Below are 21,059 nucleotides of genomic sequence, written 5' to 3'. Positions count from 1 at the left end.
CCATTTGCCAGTCCTTTTTTGGATGACGAAAATGGGGGTGTTCCATGGTGAAGTAGAGGGCTCTATGTGTCCGGCAGCTAATTGTTCCTGCTCTAACGCTGTAGCTGCGGCTAATTTGTTAGACGGGAGGGGCCACTGATCGATCCAGACAGGGGAGTCACTTTTCCAAGTATTTTATCTGCCTGAAGTGCAGGGGGATCAATGGCCCTTACGAAAAATGGTCTTTGAACCCTAGTCCTGATCTGTCTGACTTAGGGAGGGTGGTTAAGGGTGCTCTTAGTCCCTGACCCTCTTTGCCTAAACCCTGTCCTGGGAGGAATCCCTGTTTAAGCATTTGGCTAGTTACAACTTCATTGGGGCTGCACATAATGACATTCATTTGTGCAAGGATATCACGCCCCCATAAGTTAACAGGTAGGCTCGGGACTACAAAGGGTTGAGTGGTACCCCTGTTTCCCTCAGGGTCTTCCCATGTTAAAATTTTTGAGCTCTGGAGAGTATCTTTAGACTGTCCTATGCCTTGTAAGTGCGTAAGGGAGGGCTGCAGTGGCCATGAATCGGGCCAGGCGTCTTGGGCAATAACCGTGGAATCGGCGCCTGAATCAAGAAGGCCCTCAAAAAGTTTACCATCTAATTTTAGCCGTAGGGTGGGCCGTTCCTTGGTGATAGCTTGGACCCAATAGAGATTAGAAGAGCCAGGGCAGGAAGCACCTTGGTTAGAGGCGATGGCTGGGAAGGATGTATTACGGGGCAAGGGTAATGCCTGAGCTAAGCGCTGTCCCTTAGAAACATACACAGGGCCGGTAAGCGCACTGGCTAAGATGTTAATTTCCCCAGTAAAGTCACTATCTACTATGGAGGGGTGGACTATGAGCCCCGCAAGAGTGGAGGAGGCTCGGCCCAGAATAAAAAAGAACATGTTAGCCTGGGGGGGGGGGTGGTCCAAAGGAGCCAGTGGGCAAAATTTGAACACCATCCTCAGGTCTTAATATTGTGTCGGAGGAGGCACACAAGTCCACTCCTGTGCTCCCTGTGGTTGCTCGGAGGAGTCTGGGGGCTCTCTTGTCGGCTGTTACCCGAGGCCGACTGGAATTGAATAGGACGGGGGGCCCGGGGCTGGCCCCTCAGGCCGTTTCCCGAAAGGGGGGGCAAGGGGTTTCCAAAGACATCAGTCTTGGAGCGGCATTGATTGGCCCAATGCTTTCCCCTCTTACAGCGAGGACAGAGGGAGGAGGGCTGGGCTGGCCTGCCTGGCGGCTCACTGAGGTTAGGGGTAGCAGAGGAGGTGGCTAGGGGGCACTGCCTCGCAAAGTGCCCTGGTTGACCGCATTTAAAGCAGTCCCTCTGTGCCGCGGTCTCTTGGATGGCGGCCCCAACCGCAAGCTGCACGGCCTGCGATACCTTATGGGCGAAGGGGTCAACATCATTACACATTCTAATCATGTCATTAGGTCTTTATTTTTGAGTTTTCCCCTGAGGATGGCCCTACAGGTGCTGTTGGCATTTTCATAGGCCAATTGTTTAATAAGCCTATTATTCTCATCTTCGTGTCCGAGGGTTGGTTTAGCAGACTCTAAAAGCCTGCCCGCAAATTCACTGAAACCCTCTTTTTTTTTTTTTTCCCCAGCACATTTTTATTAGATGGTGGATAACTAGGATTAGTGGTAACAACTGGCAAGCACAGCCATGCCACAGAGGAGAGAAGGCATTCCTGGCTGTGGGAATAAGAATTTATGAAATCCAAGGGTGAAGTTCTCCTGCTTAACTCTGACTACGCAGGAAGGTCCCCTTCTTGGCACTCAATATGACCAGTGTTGTCATATTGCAGGTCTGTAATAGCTAGTTCAATTTGGCCAACAGTTCTTCCAGTTCTGGCCGAGCTTTGAATCTTCCCTTGAAGTCTTCTTCAGTGTGCTCCCTTACTGACAATGTGACTCCTTCAGGAAGATTGCTTTGGATTATTTCCAAGAAAATCTCTGCAAATGTAGCACTCAAACCGCTGATCTGAACCACTCGCTCATGAGTGGTAAGGACTGAGTCCAGGACCATTTTGTTGCCTTGGTCCAGCAGCCGCATCACTTCCATGGTTTTGGTTGGCATTGCATAACTTTCTTCGACTTTAATGGAAAGATCGTTGCAGAGGTTGTGAACATATTGGGCATAACTCTCTGCCAGGGTCATGTCATAAGCAGTCAGGTGAATGTTTAAAACACAATATTCATGATCTGTGCCCAAATTAATGGCTCTCACTTCTACTTTTCCCCTCTTCTTCTTGGGCTCTTCTGCTTTAATTAAGTGCTGGTATCTTCCAATGGCATGGGTGGGCTTTGACTTGTAGTGCCGACTGGTACTCAGTAGAATGCCACCTGCAGAATAGATGGGATTCTCTCCTGAAGCTTTAAACTTTAAGAGGGAAAAGGCTTGCTTAAAAATGGTATTGTTCCTCAGGCACAGCACCTTTTCCAGGGTTCCGCTCATCCTTTGCTGCTGCAGCCTCTCACTGTGCAAACCGAAGGTCCGCCGCACCAGCCGCGATCCCTGGGGGTCTCCACTGAAACCCTCTTGAGCTCCCTGGGTGATTTTTGTCAGGGGAGTAAGGACAGATCCCATAGAGGGAAGTGTACGCCAAGCGCCGAAGGCGACTGCGGCGGTCTGACACAAGAGTCCAATTGGGAGTCTCCTTTGGTGCTGTTCAGTAGCAAATCTCCCCTGTCCGCTAAGCTTTTCAAGGGTCCAAGATGCAGAATTGGGGTTTTTTAAATTATTAGCAGCCGTGGTCTGACAGCGGTCGAGAAAGTCGGCCTTCCAAGAGAGGAACTACCCGCGAGAAAGGACCGCCTGTACTAGTTTGATCTATTCTCCGGGGAGCAGGTAGCCGCCCCCTGAGGCTGCCTCTAGGAGGGAGTAGGTAAAGGGTGCATTGGGCCCATACGCCCTAACGGCAGAATTCAGTTCTTTTAAGGTTTTGAATTTTAGTCTGCAAAATTCAGTGGGCTCTGAGTCTGTTTCTTCTGGGAGGTCATCGCTCTCGCTCTCTCTTTCCCTCCCTTCCGTATCCTCATTATCTGAATCTTGGGGCAGGGACTGGCTCGAAGAAGGGGCGGCAAGGTCTCCTTGCCTATTAGACCAGGTAACTACTGGGAATGCTAGGGCTTTATGGGAGGACTTTAAGGATTTTTTATTTAAGGTGGCATATGACTGGGCGGTCTCATGACATGGGTGGCTAATGAAGACAGCATCTTTAAGCGTATCTTGGAGGGAGGACAAATCTTTGGAAAGCTGGGCAAATTCTTTTTGAAGTTGTAAGACATCCTTTAATTGCGTAACCCTTTGACTTAAGTCTTCTTTGGCACGCAAAAGCAAGGGCATGGTAAGGGGAGGCATTGATGAAGGTGCACAAATCTGGGGCGCGTAAGGAGGAGGCCATTCGGGATTGTGATATCGGGCCGCTTCCTCTTCGAGGGTTGCCTCTTCTGCGGGGTCGAGGGACTCTCGGAGGGGTTGTTTCTTGAACACCGGGTAATTAAATGCATGAGGGGCTGTACCCTCGGGTAAGGGAGGGTAAAGGGTCTTGGTGTCTGGCCTACTAATCGGGGGCTCGTCCCTAGATGTCTGGAGCTCAGCCGAGGGGTCCTGAGGGGGCATATTAATACAAACCGAGGGGCAAGGGGAAGGGCATGTTGGTCCCTCAGGATTATTAGGGGAAGTTGACCCTTCGGCCGCCTCTAAAGACGTTCTCGAAGCGGACCGCGATACGGGTCGGAGGCAGAATCCTGCTACTGAGAGCAGCTGCTTTTTATTGGGATCTGAATCTGCTCCCTCAACAATATTTCTGATTAGCCCCCAGTAGGAGAAAACGGATATAGGGACGGCATCTGGGCCCTGATTCAGAAGTAAATTGTTTAAATCTCTGCCTACTTTTTGCCACTTGCGTGGGTGAATTTCAGGTCCACCAACAATGAACCAGGGACAAGCACAGTCAATGAACACAAAAAACTTTACTAGATCCTTTTTCTTAACTCTAATTCCTCTCTCTCTGAGTGAGGCCTTGAGATCCTTGATAAAAACGGCCTCTTTAGACAATGAATGGCCCATCTCGATGGGATGACAATGTAAAAATTTACTCACCAGACCGTCGACTCTGTGAGCGGAAGAACAAGGGTCTCTGTAGGGTTTCCTTCGGCCGAAGAGCGCTCCGTGGCGTCACCCGACAAAGGTCCGTACCTCGGGCCCCACGTTGGGCGCCACTTGTCCTGGCCCGCGGGACCTTCTGTTACTCGCGGGGGCCAAGGGGGACCTTGCCTCAAAGAGATGAGTGAGAGAAAGGAACGAGACCAAGCAAATGGTTGTCCAGGTCTACTTTACTTAGATTCTTAGTAGGTTTTTTTTTTTTTTTTTGAGACAGAGTCTCACTTTGTTGCCCAGGCTAGAGTGAGTGCCGTGGCATCAGCCTAGCTCACAGCAACCTCAAACTCCTGGGCTCAAGCAATCCTCCTGCCTCAGCCTCCCAAGTAGCTGGGACTACAGGCATGTGCCACCATGCCCGGCTAATTTTTTCTATATATGTATTAGTTGGCCAATTAATTTCTTTCTATTTATAGTAGAGACGGGGTCTTGCTCTTGCTCAGGCTGGTTTCGAACTCCTGACCTGGAGCAATCCGCCCGCCTCGGCCTCCCAGAGTGCTAGGATTACAGGCGTGAGCCACAACGCCCGGCCTCTTAGTAGGTTTTATAAGCATACAGAAACAAGGAAGTAGAAACAAAAAATGCAGTGGGGTGACGGTGAGTCTTGGGTTTGGGCTAATCAGACCAAATCAGTATCTTATCGGTATCGAGGTTGTTTGTGACTGATTATCCAACCCCAACCTGGCAGGTGGTCGGGAACAATTGCAGTTAGCACACCCTGGAGCATTTCGCGGTCAGCATGTCATGGAACGCATTCTTTTCGGAGCTACAGCTGGAGGGTGGGGTGCTGTTTTTGTCCTAGGAATTTTCCAGGGCGAAGCCCGTGCGTAGGACAAGTCATAGGGGTGTTGAGGGTCCCAGCTTCTAACAACTTGCCCCTCCCTGCTCTGCTCTGTGTTGTGTGGAGCTGACTGTGGTGTCTTCATTTTGGTTGTCAATTGGGCTCTTTCTACCTTGGGCAGTGTCCCTGCTGTAGCTGTGTCTCCGCCATGGCTCCAGTACCTGTCCCAAAAATCCTGCTGTGGTTTCTGTTTTGCTAGGTGAACCCAGCCCCTGGGTTCTGATGGCAGCATCTTCTTCCGTTATTACTCCAGCCCAGGGCTGGTGGTGTCAGCCACTGTTCTCACGGTTCTCTGGCTCCTAGGTTCCCCATCCACCATGTAACCAAACTCTCCCTCAAAGTCCTTCTGCTTTAAATATGCCAGTGCTTTTTGTCTCCTGATTAGATCCTGACTCATACAAATAGTACAATAAATACCCAAACACTCAGCACTTAGATTTAACAATGATTACCATTCTGCCAACGCTTGCTTCATCTATTTTTATTTCTGCGGAAAAACACACACACACACACACACACACACACACACAAACCCAGGCATCATGATGTTGCTAAATGATTTCAGTGTATATCTCTAAAAAGTAAGGACATTTTCTTACATAACAAGCATATGAAGTTGTTCACACCCATGCTCACATATTAACACACCTAACAAAATTAGCAAAAGTTCTTTATGATCATCTGAGGCCCATTCCATTTTCAGATTCTTCCAATTGTTCCAAAGATGTCTGTTTTATGGTTGGTTTGTTCGAATCAGGATTTGAACAAGGTTGCATTTGGCATAGGTTTCCTGAGCGTCCTCCCACCAGAAGACGTGTTTCTCTCTCTCTCTCTCTCTCTCTCTCTCTCTCTCTCTCTCTCTCTCTCTCTCACTCACACACTCCCCACAGGCAAGGCCATGCTGACACACCCTACTTGTGCCTACTTCTCACAGAGCCCCGTGGGACAACTGCTTCTTTGGTCTTGGTCGACAGCCCTTCTGTCACAGGAAACTGACCTCCTCCCGGCTTCTCTGAGTCCCTAGAGACTCCAAGTCACTGCACTACAGCTTGGTCCTAACTCTTTGATTTTTTTCTACATCGTTTTGTGTTGTTTTCCTAATAGTCTATAAAGCTACACAGAGGTAAAAGCTTAGCCTCTTAATGACTTTCAACCTCAAAGGGATCTTAAAGATCTAATCTGAGCCTTGAATTTTCTTTTTTATAGTTTTACAATTTGCATGGATAGTGCATCACCACCCATCTTTTTTTTTTTTATTTCGGCATATTATGGGGGTACAGATTTTAAGGTTTCAATAAATGCCCATTTCCACCCCTCCCCCCAAAAGTCTGAGTCTCCATCATGACCATCCCCCAGATGGTATACATCTCACTCATTATGTATGTATATACCCACCCCCCTCCCCCCTCCCACCTGCCCAATACCCTATTACTGTAGTACCTATGTGTCCACTTAGGTGCTACTCAGTTAATACCAGTTTGCTGGAGAATATATCTGGTGCTTGTTTTTCCATTCTTGGGACACTTCACTTAGTAATATGGGTTCCAGCTCTAACCAGGAAAATATAAGATGTGCTATATCACCATTGTTTCTTAGAGCTGAATAGTACTCCATGGTATACATATACCACATTTTATTAATCCATTCTTGGATTGATGGGCACTTGGGCTGTTTCCACAGCCTTGCAATTATGAATTGTGCTGCTATAAACATTCGAGTGCAGGTGTCTTTTTTGTAGAGTGTCATTGGATCATTTGGGTAGATGCCCAGCAATGGGATTGCTGGATCAAATGGTAGATTCAGTTGTATCGCTTTAAGGTATCTCCATATTGCTTTCCACAGAGGTTGAACTAGTTTGCAGTCCCACCAGCAGTGTAGGAGTGTTCCTCTCTCTCCGCAACCACGCCAGCATTTATTGTTTGGAGACTTTTTGATAAAGGCCATTCTCACTGGGGTTAAGTGATATCTTGTTGTGGTTTGATTTGCATTTCCCTGGTGATTAGAGATGTTGAGCATTTTTTCATATGTTTGTTGGCCATTCTTCTGTCTTCTTTAGAAAAGTTTCTGTTCAAGTCCTTTGCCCACTTTTTAATAGGGTTATTTGATTTTTTCTTGCTGATTTTCATGAGTTCTAAGTATATTCTAGTTATCAGTCCCTTATCGGATACATAGGATGCAAAAATTTTCTCCCATTCTGTAGGTTGTCTGTTTACTTTCATGACTATTTCTTTGGCTGTGCGGAAGCTTTGTAGTTTGATCATGTCCCATTTATTTATTTTTGTTGCTGCTGTGATTGCCTTTGGGGACTTCTTCATAAACTCTTTGCCCAGGCCGATGTCTAGGAGAGTGTTTCCAACTTTTTCCTCTAGAGTTCTAATAGTTTCATACCTTAGGTTTAAGTCTGTTATCCAGCGTGAGTTGGTTTTTGTGAGAGGTGAAAGGTGTGGGTCCTGTTTTAGCCTTCTACAGGTGGCTATCCAGTTTTCCCAGCACCATTTATTGAAGAGGGATTCTTTTCCCCAGCGTATGTTTTTGTCTGCTTTGTCAAAGATTAGATGGCTATATGAGGATGGTTTTATATCAGGATTCTCACATCTGTTCCACTGGTCAATATTCCTATTTTTGTGCCAATACCATATTGATTTAATTACTACAGCTTTGTAGTATAGTTTGATATCTGGCATATTAATGCCTCCCATTTTGTTTTTGTTGCCTAGAATTGCTCTTGATATTCGGGGTCTTCTTTGGTTCCCTACGAAGCGTAAAATTATTTTTTCTATATCTGTGAAGAATGCTGATGGGATTTTAATAGGTATTGCATTGAATCTGTAGATCAGTTTGGGTAGTATAGACATTTTGATGATATTGAGTCTGCCGATCCACGAGCATGGTATGGATTTCCATCTGTTTACATCCTCTGCTATTTCCTTCCTCAGTGTTTCATAGTTCTCCCTGTAGAGGTCTTTTACCTCCTTGGTTAAGTATATTCCTAGGTACTTTAATTTCTTTGTTGCTATTGTGAAGGGAATTGAGTCTTTGATTTGGTTCTCAATTAGATTGTTGTTGGCGTATATGAATGCCTCTGATTTCTGTGTATTGATTTTGTATCCTGAGACTTTACTAAATTCATTGATCAGTTCCAGGAGTTTCTTGGTTGAATCTTTGGGGTTTTCTAGACACAATATCATATCATCCGCAAACAGTGAAAGTTTGATCTCTTCTGCCCCTATTTGGATACCTTTGATTCCATTTTCCTGTCTGATTGCTGTAGCCAAGACTTCCAGCACTATGTTGAACAGAAGTGGAGATAGTGGGCAGCCTTGTCTGGTTCCAGTTCTAAGTGGGAATGATTTCAATTTTTCCCCATTCAGTATGATGTTGGCTATGGGTCTGTCATATATGGCTTGTATCATTTTTAGGTATGTCCCTCCTATGCCTACTTTCTTAAGTGTTCGTATCATGAAAGGGTGTTGAATTTTGTCAAAAGCTTTTTCTGCATCTATTGAAAGAATCATGTGGTCTTTGTTTTTGCTTCTGTTTATGTGGTGAATTGCATTTATAGATTTACGTATGTTGAACCATCCCTGCATCCCTGGGATGAAGCCCACTTGGTCGTGGTGGATTATTTTTTTGATAAGTGTCTGGATTCGGTTAGCTAAGATTTTGTTGAAAATTTTTGCATCTATATTCATTAGGAATATTGGTCTGTAGTTTTCTTTTTTTGTTGCATCCTTTCCTGGTTTTGGTATCAGAGTAATATTCGCTTCATAAAAGGTGTCGGGGAGGTTTCCGTTCTTCTCGATGTTGTGGAATAGTTTCTGCAAGATAGGTACTAGTTCTTCTTTGTAAGTGTGGTAAAATTCAGGTGTGAAGCCATCTGGACCGGGACTTTTCTTTTTAGGGAGATTTTTAATTGCTGTTTCTATTTCAGCTGTTGAGATTGGTCTGTTCAGGGAATCTATTTCTTCCTGGTTGAGCCTAGGGAGGCTGTGTGTTTCTAGAAATTTGTCCATTTCCTCCACATTTTCTAGTTTGTGTGCATAAAGATTTTTGTAGTATTCATAAATTGTATCTTGTATCTCTTTGGGATCAGTTGTGATATCTCCTTTTTTGTTCCTGATGGAGCTTATTAGAGATTTCTCTTTTCTGCTTTTCGTTAGCTTAGCCAATGGTGTGTCAATTTTGTTTATTTTTTCAAAGAACCAACTTTTTGTTTTATTAATATCCTGAATAGCTTCCCTGTTTTCAACTTCATTTAGTTCTGATTTGATCTTGTTGATTTCACTTCTTTTGCTGGGTTTGGGGTTGGTCTGCTCTTCTTTTTCCAGCTCTTTGAGTCGTTTCATTAGATTGTCTATTTGTGATCTTCTTGTCTTTTGGTTATAGGCATTTATGGAGATAAACTTTCCTCTCAGAACTGCTTTAGCTGTGTCCCAGAGGAGTTGATAACTTGTCTCTCCATTGTCGTTTCATTCATAGAATTTTTTTATTTCCGTCTTGATTTCTTCATTTATGAAGTAATCATTTAGTAGGAGGTTGTTTAATTTCCATGTTTTTGTGTAGAAATGTGAGTTTCTGTTAGGGTTGATTTCTACTTTTATTCCACTGTGATCTGAGAAGGTACATGCTATGATTTCTATTTTTTTAAATTTCTTGAGATTTTCTTTGTGTCCTAGGATATGGTCAATCTTAGAGCATGTCCCGTGAGCTGATGAGAAGAACGTATATTCAGTGGATTTTGGGTAGAATGTTCTGTAAATGTCAGTCAGACCCAATTGTTCTAGAGTTTTGTTTAAGTCCATTATTTCTTTATTAATTTTCTGTTTGGAGGATCTGTCTTATGCCGTCAGTGGGGTGTTGAAATCTCCGGCGATTATGGAGTTGCTATTAATCCATTTGCTTAGATCCAGTAAGGTTTGCTTTATGAATCTGGGTGCACCTAAGTTGGGTGCATATATATTTAAAATTGTTATCTCTTCTTGTTGAACTGTGCCCTTCACCATTATATAATGACCCTCTTTGTCTTTCACTACTTTTGTTGGTTTAAAAACTAAATTGTCTGAAATTAGAACTGCCACACTAGCCTTCTTTTGGCTTCTATTTGCTTGGAATATTGATCTCCACCCTTTTATTTTTAGTCTATATGCATCCTTGCAGGTTAGATGTGTTTCCTGAAGACAGCATATACTTGGCCTGTATTTTCTTATCCATTCAGCCAGCCTATGTCTCTTGAGTGGAGAGTTTAAGCCATTCACATTTATTGAGAGAACTGATAGGTAAGGTAGATTACTGATCATTCTGTTGGGTTGGATGTTGTTGCTATGATTTCTGTCTTGAGCCATTGTAATATCTGGCCTTTAATATCTTTGGGTTTTGGTTGTTGTTATATTCGTGGGTTATTATTATGATGTTCCATGCGTAACGCTGTTTTAAGTACTTCTTGTAGGGCTGGTCTTGTCTTGGTGAATTCTCTGAGCCTTTGCTTGTCTGAGAATGTTTTTATTTCTCCTTCATATACGAAGCTTAGTTTTGCAGGGAATAATATTCTAGGCTGGGCATTGTTTTGTTTCAAAAGAGTGAGAATGGGGCCCCAGTCTCTCCTTGCTTGTAAAGTCTCATTAGAGAAGTCTGGTGTTATTCGAATTGGCTTTCCCTTGTATGTTACTTGCTTCTTTTGTCTTACAGCTCTTAGAAGGGCCTCTTTAGTTGATACTTTGGTCAGTCTGATGACTGCATCTCGTGACGTCTTCCTGTTTGCATTGAATCTCCCAGGGGTCCTCTGAGCTTCTTGAACTTGTATATCAAGATTTTGAGCAAGGCCTGGGAAATTTTCCTCTGTTATATCTTCAGACAGCTTGTCCAACCCTTGAGTGTTGTCTTCTTCCCCTTCTGGTAACCCTATGACCCTCACATTAGGTTTCTTCACATAATCCCACAGCTCTTGTAGGCTTTGCTCTTTTCTCTTATTTCTCTGCTCTATTTTTGTGACTGATTTATTTAATTGGAGGGTGTTATCTTCAAGCTCTGAGATTCTTTCTTCTGTTTGATCTACCCTGTTCTTGAGACTTTCCACTGTATTTTGTAGTTCATTGAATTGATTCTTCATTTCCAGGAGTTTGGTTACACTTTTCTTCATTGTGTCTATTTCTTTTCCCATATCCTGGAGGCTTTTTGTGGTTTCTTTGTGTTGGTTATTGAGTTGTGGTTGCAGCTGGGTGAGTGTTCTTGTGATCCACATACGAAATTCCTCTTCTGTCATATTGGTTGCCTGATTTTGGTTGGTGTCCGTTTCTAGTGGGCTGGTGCTCCTCTTTGGGGGTGTGTTTTCCATTTGGTTCTTCATATTTCCTGAGTTCTTTCGCTGATTTCTTCCCATGTCGATCAGTTGTTGTTTCTTTCCTTAAGTTATTGTTTGGGTATTCACACACCTTGTTTAGTTTCTGAGGCGTTAGGTGGTGTCTGTGGGTGAAATTGGACCACTCCCTGTATATTGAGTCAGTGGGTGCCGTGGAAAGGCTGTGCAAGATGCCGTCCCTGTCAGTAGGTGGCATTTGCTTGGAGGAACAGGCTATGCTGTTGATCTTGTGTCCTCTTATCAGCTCTTGTTCTGGGCGGAGCTGGGTTGGGTAAGCCTGCCCTCAGGCAGTTAGCAGGGGTCAAAGTTCCATTCTCTGCTTCCAGGGAAAGCTGTCAGGGCGGGGCTGGAATGGTCTCGCTCAGCCAGAAAGTCTGGGTTGGGGGTGGGGCTGTCTGAGACCGGCAGTCTGGAGCGGGCCTCACTTCTTTCCACCCTCCCCAACTCCGCAGCTACTCATAGGCCTCTGCCAGCAGGCCAGACCACAAGCCACCAGGCCTCCCCGGACTGTGATGCCGGCGGGGAGGTTCCCTGCACAGGAACGCCACCTGGGTTGGGCGCACGGCCTCCTCCTGGGAGTAGGGTTTCCCTCTAGGACACCGATCCGCCCCTGGAGGCACACACACCTCAGTAGGCTATTCACGTATAACCCTTCTGTGCCCCGGGCAATGCTGGCCCTCGGTGCAGGGGATCTAGTCTGCAGGTCCAACCTCTGGGTCCCAGAGTTCAAACTGTATCCCCACCAGGGAGAGGAGTTCCAGTCCCAATTCACCCACAAGGAGCCCAAGCTGGGTCTATGTCTCTCAGCCTCTGAGTCGGCACTGTTCTCCTGGGAACACCGTGCCAGCAGCACCTGGGAGGGCTGGTAGGTAGGGAGCTCACAGTCTGAGTTCCCCTGAGTCAGCTGTAGGGTCCCAAAAGGGAAGGTCCTGTTCCCTGGAGGTGCCTCTGGATGGTGGCTGTATTGTGTCTCTGGGCAGCCACGGGTAGGGTCGGCGGAGGGGAGGAGGAGGCAATATGGCACCTGCCGTGCGGCTCGGGTCTGTGCACACGGAGGTGCCCGGAGGAAGTTGGGAACCTGGTGCCACGTCTGCTACAGGCTCACCACTGGCCGGAGCGGCGGTCTCTGGGCTGGTGTCCACAGGTCTCTCCACCCGCTGGGGAGCCCACCAGCAGTCCCAAATGCAGGGGAGGGGAAACAGCAAATCCACCTACCCTTGCCGCTGGTCTCCGGGCTGCTCCGGTGGTCTCAGCCTCCAGTTCTCCTCCGCAGCCTCCTCCCGTGGAGTCTCCCGGGATCTCAGGTACCCCTCCTTCTGGCCCTCATCCGCTGTATGCTCGTCTTCTTGCTTCTTTCCTCTAATTTCTGCTAGAATCTGTCTTTTCTGCAGAGACACTCTGGCGGTGTTATTCGTCCGCCATCTTGCTCCACCCCCCACCACCCATCTTAAAGATGAGAAAGCTGAGACTCCGAGAAGCAAAGTCATTTGCCTAAGGATACACAGCAACTTGGCAGCTGAACAGGCATCCACTTTTGGATGCTTTTCCAGTGTACCGTGCACCCCTGTCTTTCCATTTTCTGTAGCACCTAGCACCGAGTTATGAAACGTAGACATGTCCCTCACTAAGTGCCTGCTGCGTAACAGATGCACTAGCTCTGAACGCTCCGAGGTGAGTACATCCGTGGCCATTTACAGACCGTTATTGAAAGTTAATGATTGGTGTTTTCTGGCTAAAAATCCCACCCCATACTACAATCCCTTTGAAGTTTCAAAAAGCGTTTTTTTTTTTGTTTTTTTTTTTTGAGACAGAGTCTCGCTTTGTTGTCCAGGCTAGAGTGAGTGCCGTGGCGTCAGCCTAGCTCACAGCAACCTCAAACTCCTGGGCTCGAGTGATCCTTCTGCCTCAGCCTCCCGGGTAGCTGGGACTACAGGCATGCGCCACCATGCCCGGCTAATTTTTATATATATATATATCAGTTGGCCAATTAATTTGTTTCTATTTATAGTAGAGACGGGGTCTCGCTCTTGCTCAGGCTGGTTTTGAACTCCTGACCTTGAGCAATCCGCCCGCCTCGGCCTCCCAAGAGCTAGGATTACAGGCGTGTCAAAAAGCGTTTGATCTGTTGTGGGTACCACAGGCCTTTGGTGACGGCTAATGCGGCCGTCCGGCTGCTCTTAGGGAAAGCAGCCACAAACAGACGGTGTTAAAACGCGCTGTACTGTAAACCCGGGGAGACAGTGAGCAGACTGGTGGTTGCCAGGGGACAGAGAAAGGGGAGAATGGGGAGTGACTGATTAATGGGCACAGGGTTTTCTTTGGGGGTGTTGAAAATGTTTTGGAACTAGACAGAGGTGGTAGTTGCACAACACCATGAATGAACTAAATGCCATTGAATTGTCCACTTTAAAATGGTTACTTTTATGTGATGTGTATTTCAGCCCAATAAAAACAAATACACCACACTTAAACCAGTTTAAATGTCCCCACTCAGCTCCACTAGTCCCAGCCACACCCCAGCCTCGCCACCACCTCAGACTGCATAAGTGGAAGCGAGGTTCCAGGGAGGATTCACCAGACTTGGGGGAGCACAGTCCTGGGGAGTCTGTTGGGTCTCCCTTAGTCGAGGGAGGCACTGCAAGAGCATTGCCCTTGCAGCCCGTGGGTGCCAAGCATGTCCCGGGCTGGGGAGAGGCTGCCGGCAGGATGGAGCTTTGCGGTTCAGCAGCTCATAGGCCCGAGCAGGGCCCACAAGTTTCGAGTTTCCAGTTCTGTGGGCAGTAGGTTTCTTGGGCTGTCCTACCAGCAACCTCACAGAAGAAAGCCAGCCCCAGGCAAAGGGACTCGAGCTGTCAGAGGGAGCTGAGGAGAGGCCGAGGGAGGGGCCCAAAGCATTCCCCTTGGGAGATGGCATTTGGACACCTGCCATCCTCAAAACAGCAATAGAGAACCCACAAAACCCACAAAAGAAGAGGTTGCAATCAAATGCCCAGTGAAGCAAAAAAAGTCTCTTCCTTCCCCTCCCCAGAAGTGCCCAAGCACAGGAAGAGAAAGGCCCAAGAGAGCGAGGAGAGGATGAAGAGCAGCCACGCTGCCCCTCACCCCAGGCTCCTGGCTGGTGCTGGGCTGGCAGGGGGGGGGGGCGGCAGGCAGTGGACAGCACATCAGACCCAAGATTTAAGGCTTTGAGAAGGAACTGGACAGGCCTGGATAGGGGGTTTTAATACTCAAAATCAACCAAAAAGCTAAGGGATCAACCAAAGATTTGACTAAGGATTATGAAAAGCAGATTTGGTATAAATCTCCAAAAGATCTGGAGAAAAAATAGAATCGTTTCATGTTTGTGCCCCACGGAGTTCAAACTGTTAAGTAAGTTGCTTAATCTCTGTTTTCTTATCTGTAAAATGAGGGTAATGATGCCCTCCTGCTGGGGCTGGGGATTCGGTGGAGTCTTGTTCACAGAGCACCTGGCAGGCAGGCGGGCAATAAACTGTGAGCTGCAGCCGCAGCGCTAGGAAAGCAGGCAGGGACAGGCCCGCCGGGAAGCGATGCTCCTGAACAAAGGCTGGTTTTCTCATCCCCTGGGACGGCATGTAGATAGGCTTTTTTTTTTTTTTTTTCTCACTGAAGCTGGCTTCTTTCACTAAATAAAAATCACCTTAGTCATTGTCTGGGAAGACCAGCGGCACAAAAGGTAGCAGGCCCAGGACACCCAAGAAAGCTAGAAAATGGTCTGGGGAGCCAGTGAACTAAGGACTTGTGACAGTTACCTAGTGATTCCCATGGGGCTATCTGAAGTCCCCACAGCCAGCTTCCAGAGACAGCGGGCCGGGGCGGAGAAGGAGCAGTGCAGGCTGGAGAAGCAGGAACACAAGTGCCCCATTACCCTGACACCCACCGGCAGTATCACCAGAGGGCAGATGGGAGGTTTCCCCTGCAGGCCTTGGGCTGGCAGCCCTGCAACATTTCCGCATAAATTGGTCCTGAGGACAGAGACAGGGCCAGAGCCTTGGCGTTGAGAATAAGAGAAAAACTAGGACAACAGAAAGATCCGGATTTGGTGTTTGAGGCCTTGGCATCGAGCCATCCCTTGGTGTGTCTTCCTAGATATGTGACGGTGGGCAAGTGGCTTGTCTTTGGGCCTCAGTTTCTTTATCAGTGAAAACAGGCATCATAGCACCTCCCTGTGATAGACTGGATTGTTGCTCTCAATTCTTTTCTCCCTTCTGCCAAGAGATTTTGCAGTGTGCAAGAGCAGCAGAGTGTATTTCACACACACACACACACACACACACACACACACACAGACACACACCGTTACTGTTGGGCTTGGTCATTATTATGGACTAAATCTAAATTATGTCCTTTCTGATTCATATGTTGAAGCCCCAACCTCCATGATCTCCAAAAGGGAGTGAATTTCAAGGTAAGTCCTTGAAAGAGGTGATTAAGTTAAAGTGAGGCCATTAGGGTGGGCCCTAATCCAGTGCAACGGGTGTCTTTATAAGAAAAAATGGGGGCACACAGAGAGACACCAGGGTTGCACACAGAAAAGGCCACGTGAGGACACAGGAGAAGACACCCATTTGCAAACCAAGGAGAGAGGCCTCAGAAGAAACCAACCATACTGGCACCTTGACCTTGGACTTCCAGCCTCCAGAACTGTGTGACAATAAATTTCTGTTGTTTAAGGCAGCCTGTGGTACCTTGTTACGGCAACCCTAGCAGACTAGTACTGCAGTAGACTTGTTTTGTCCAGTGGGTAGAAGGGACAGGGAGACAGTCCCTAGCCAAGCCGTCAGGGCACCATGCGTGTCTGCTCAGGCTCCTGTGCTCCTGCTGTTGCCACAAGAAGAACAAGCCCTGGGCACCCCCGACACAAAAGGAGAAGACATCCTCCCAACAAGCAGTGTCACCTGAGTTCAGAGCCCAAAGTCCATAGCCTGGAGTCTTTACTGCCAATCCCAAGCCCATCGGCAAAAAGTAGATGCTTATTGTTGTACACCATTCAGGTTTGATGGGGAAGCTGACAAAGAAAAAGTGAATAATATATGAAAAGACTGCAAAGTTAAGACATTGATGATACTTTTTAGTAAAGAGATCAGGCCTCACACAGTCAAACTGGGGAGAAAACTTGTGCTACAGAATGAATGCAGTGCTGCTGCTGATAGTGATGACAGTAAGAAATCTGGACAATGAAATATTTTTAAAAGAAACAGTTGTCTTACTTTTAAGTTACATACATAAACAAATGGTTAACAATCTTCAAAGTTCAATATTATCAAAATTTTGTCTATGCCATGGGTGTGGGCTAAGTCCTAGGAGTTTGTTGACACCCCTGCAAATTTTACTTTTGCTCCATGCAATGCTTTGGATATGGATTGTCTGTCCCCGTCAAAACGCAGGTTAGCATTTGACCCGCTGCGTGGCGGTGTTGGGAGGTGGAGCCTAGTGGGAGGGGTTTCGGTTATGGGGGCGGATCCCTCAGGAGCGGCGGGGTGCTGTTCCCAAGGTAGGGAGTTCTCACTCTTGCAAGACTGGATTGATTCTTGCAGGAGTGGATTAGTCCCTCCAGAGTGGGCAGTTATAAAGCCAGGACCATTTCCCCCCTTTGTTTTTGACCCTCCTGCCATGTCATGATGTAGCACAAAAGCCCTGGCCAGAAGCCAGGGCCATGCCCTTGACCATCTCAGCGTGCACAACCATGAGTTAAATAAATCTCTTTTGTTTATAATCTACCCAGCTCCAGATATTCTGTTATCAGCAACAGAATATTAGCAAAATTATTGGGCTAATAAAAGGGACTAATGCACTCTGCTAACGAAATTCTTCAGCTGATTCATATCTAAGTTTTTTCAGATTTCATATTGCTGGGGCCCAAATTAATTATAAATAAAGTTTTTGATGTTCTTATCATGCCTTTCCCTTTCTCTCATTCTAATCCCGAATTTTAGAAATGAAGAATATTATATCTCATTTAAGTCTTCCCGCTGTACTATGAGATGGATGCTATTCCCCCATGTTATGGGTGAGTAATCTGAGGGTTAGAGAAGTGATTTGCTAATAAGCAGTTGAGCCAGTTTGAAACCAGGTTTGCTGACTCCGAAGCACGCGCTCTCTCCAGTGCTGCCTCGTGGAGATGGCCCCGGTCCCACCGCACGTGGCCTCACGGCGTGGCGATCCGTCTTGCTGGAGACTCCCGGAAAAGGCCCTGCATGGAAGGTGAAGCTGGAGCGCACTTGGAAAGACATATGGGTGCTCACCAGAACCTGAGGGGGCAGGGAGCCTTGGACGGAAGGGCCTGGGTGGGGCAAATCCAACAGCAGGTATGCGTATGGCAGAGCAGGAGGTGTGGCAGGTTCTCTGAATATTTTCTCTGAGAATGTCCCTTTTCTACAAATTTTTTTTCTTTTTTATAGAGAAGGGTCTCTGTCACCCAGGCTGGGGTGCAGTGGCGCAACCTTCCATCTCAGTCTACTGAGTAGCTAGGACGATGGGCACATGCCACTACACCCAGCTATTTTTTTTTGTTTGTTTGTTTAGGAACAGGATCTCATTGTGTTGCCCAGGCTGGTATCCAACTCCTGGCCTCAAGCAATCCTCCTGCCTCAGCCTCCCAAAGCACTGGGATTATAGGCATGCGCCATTGCGCCCAGCCTACAATCTTTTTCAAAAGGAATGATATTGACATCAGTGGTGTGAAGGCGTGGAGGTGGGGGAAGTGGCTTGCCCTGCCACAGGCAATAAAGGGCTGTGTTGTCCACAGGTAACTTTAAAACAATAATAAAACTACTTGTTATGGACCAAACTGTGTCCCCTCAAAATTCATGTGTTGAAGCCCCAATCTCCAAAGTGACTGTATTTGGAGATAGGGCCTTCGTGAAAGTAATTAAGGTTAAGTGAGGTCATTAGAGTGAGACCCTAATCTGACAGGATTAGTGTCCTTATAAGAAGAGACAGGAGAGAGATAATCTCTCTGTCTGCTATCTTAGGACACAGCAAGCAGGCAGCTGTCTGCAAGCCAGGAAGAGAGCCCTCACCAGGAACTAAATCTGCCACCACCTTGACCTTGTACTTTCAGCCTCCAGAATTGTGAGAAATAAATGTCTGTTGCTTCAGCCACCAGTCTGCGGTATTTGTTATAGCAGCCTGAGCAGACTAAGACACCGCTAAAAGTCAGTCTGCTTTTTATTACCAGCATGCAGCAGCAATCCTAAGCAATGCGGTGATAAATATTCCTTCCTGCTGCTTAGCCTCATTCCATCTCACCCCTCCTTGGGACATCACTGGTTAATATGACTCAACACTATGTAAAAAGGCCAGGAATGGTGGCTCACACCTGTAATCCTAGCACTCTGGGAGGCCGAGGCTGGTGAATCATTTGAACTCAACAGTTCGAGACCAGACTGAGCAAGAACAAGACCCCATCTACTAAAAAAATAGAAAGAAATTAGCTGGACAACTAAAAATATATATATATATTTTTATATATTATATATTTATATTTGTATTATATATTTTTATATAATATATATTTTATACATTATATATTATATATAATATATAATGTATTATATATTATATAATATATAATATATATATTATATATATATATAAATAAAAAATATATAAAAATATAAATATAAAAAATTAGCCAGGCATGGTGGCGCATGCTTGTAGTCCCAGCTGCTTGGGAGGCTGAGGCAGGAGGATCGCTTGAGTCCAGGAGTTTGAAGTTGCTGTGAGCTAGGCTGATGCCTAGCTCAGCTAGGCTGATGCCATGGCACTCTAGCCCAGGCAACAGAATGAGACTCTGTCTGAAAAAAAAAAAAAAAAAAAGATTATGTAAAAAGATTAGCCCTGGTATCAGCAAGAAAGCAAAGACTGGCTTGTTGAGCAGTGGGTAAATCCCATGAGGTATGTCAGCATCTCATGAGGTAAATCTCATACAGTATGTCAGCATTTATATAGCCCCAACCCATAAAACAATACTACATATTACTTGAGTGCATATATATATATATATATATATACAAAGCACAAAGACTTTCTTAAATTTAAGATAATGATTTTCTCTGGTGGGGAGAGATGGAGAGGAAAAAAGGAGGTTCATAAATGTGAAGGTTACTTTTCATTTCTTAAGCCAGGTGGTTCACTGTATTATATTCATTATATTATTCCACACACATTTTCCTCTAATTTAAATATTTTATTTTAAAAATGTGCATCAGTCAAGGAGCCTGCTCTCCCCACACACTGCGGCAGGCTCACCACCAGACTCAGTCTCTATTTCCTATGGCCTGGCTTCCCCCTGGCCTGGGGGCAAGACCTCCTGGCTTTAGGGAACAGCATGTGGTTCAGGATGGCTGAGCCCCAGTGTGATAGGGGACAAGGCCAGGGATGTGGCCGAGCAGGTGAGCAGTGGCCAAGCCACGCAGCACCTGTGTGCCATGTTGGAGAACTTGGGCTTGCACGAAGAGAGGAGAAATGGGGACAGATGAGTGGACTGGCGACAGGGAGGCGGGTGGCATTGGAAGCACACAGAGACAGTGAGCGTGGGTCTGCAGAATGGGAGGGGTGTGCAAGGGAGGGGCTGGCCAAGAGAAATGGGGCAAAGCTAGCCCCTGGCTGGTCTGCTGTAGGATGGTCGCCAGTTCCAGCTGGAGGTGGAGTTTTCCTGGGTAAAAATGGAAGCAGCCAGCAATTGCTATTTATAAAAATAACTACAAAGGCTTGACAACCCAGAGAGAATGCTGAAAAAGTAAATTGAGGACTGCTGGGAAAATGCTCAGTGCTTCTCATGTTCAAAGCGTTTCCGAGACATGAGCTCATGAATCCTCCCTCCGCAGCCCTGAGAGAAATCCAGGGGAGAAGGAAGGTGGAGGATGACTCCCCCAAAGTAGCAGAAAGGAGGTTATTATGGGATGCGACTCAAATGTTGATTTCCTCAATTTGTCCCCCACCCTGTTCCTCAGACACAGCCTGGTTAGGGGCTGGGATGCTGGGTGCCAAAAGGTGCGTGGCCCCCGGGCAGGGGCAGCCTGGGCTGCTGGTCAGGGGCCACACTGGGTGGGCCTCCAGGTAGCGCCCCCTGAGGCACATGGGACTTCACTGTGAAGTTGCCACAGGCAAGAGCTATGGTGCAAGCCCTGGCCAGCGGGAGGATTTGAACCAGATAAGCAGTAGTGGGGGGAAAGGAGGGCAGTGGGCAGACTGGAATGTGTGCCACGCCTGCACCTGGAGTAAGAGCTGCCTGCCAGGGAGCGCCGGGCGCTTGGGCCTGAGCCCCCATTGTCGAGCTCCCATTGTCCCGCGGGACTGCAGCATGGAGGCCCCCATGGCCCTTCCACAGAGAAGGAAGCCGAGGCTGTCTCAGGGAGCGCATCTTGCACCGAGGCAGTGATGGCATTGGAACCCAGCTCACTTTGCATTAGTCTCCTTGCCCCTGGCAGACTCGCCAGCTCTGGAAGCCTTCCCCAAGTGCCCCCAGCGGGAAAGAGCAGCTTGCTCCTCTGCGCGCCCAGCAGCCCGGAGCTGACTCTGTGGGAGCTCCCACTGTGCCCAGCTGTGAGTGGACTGCACCCCGCAAAGGGCGGGCAGGGCCTCGGCTTCCCCTGATGTTGCCCCAGCCCTGGCAGGAACCAGCTTCCCCTGCTTTCTCGTAGTTTCTGCTTCCCA

General features: G+C 47.0%; 1 pseudogene across 1 annotated transcript; it reads right to left on the bottom strand.

Moving 5' to 3' along the window:
* Positions 1-1,607: 1,607 nt before the first annotated feature.
* Positions 1,608-2,542, bottom strand: LOC105862736 (large ribosomal subunit protein mL48 pseudogene; annotated as a pseudogene). The gene has a single exon (XR_001150167.2). The product of XR_001150167.2 is annotated as a large ribosomal subunit protein mL48 pseudogene (transcript).
* Positions 2,543-21,059: the final 18,517 nt, after the last annotated feature.

This window comes from Microcebus murinus, chromosome 8 (assembly GCF_040939455.1).
Source record: "Microcebus murinus isolate Inina chromosome 8, M.murinus_Inina_mat1.0, whole genome shotgun sequence".
Classification (NCBI taxonomy): Eukaryota; Metazoa; Chordata; class Mammalia; order Primates; family Cheirogaleidae; genus Microcebus; species Microcebus murinus.
The sequence above is the reverse complement of the archived record's forward strand: the minus strand, read 5'-3'. Positions and strand labels throughout refer to the sequence as shown.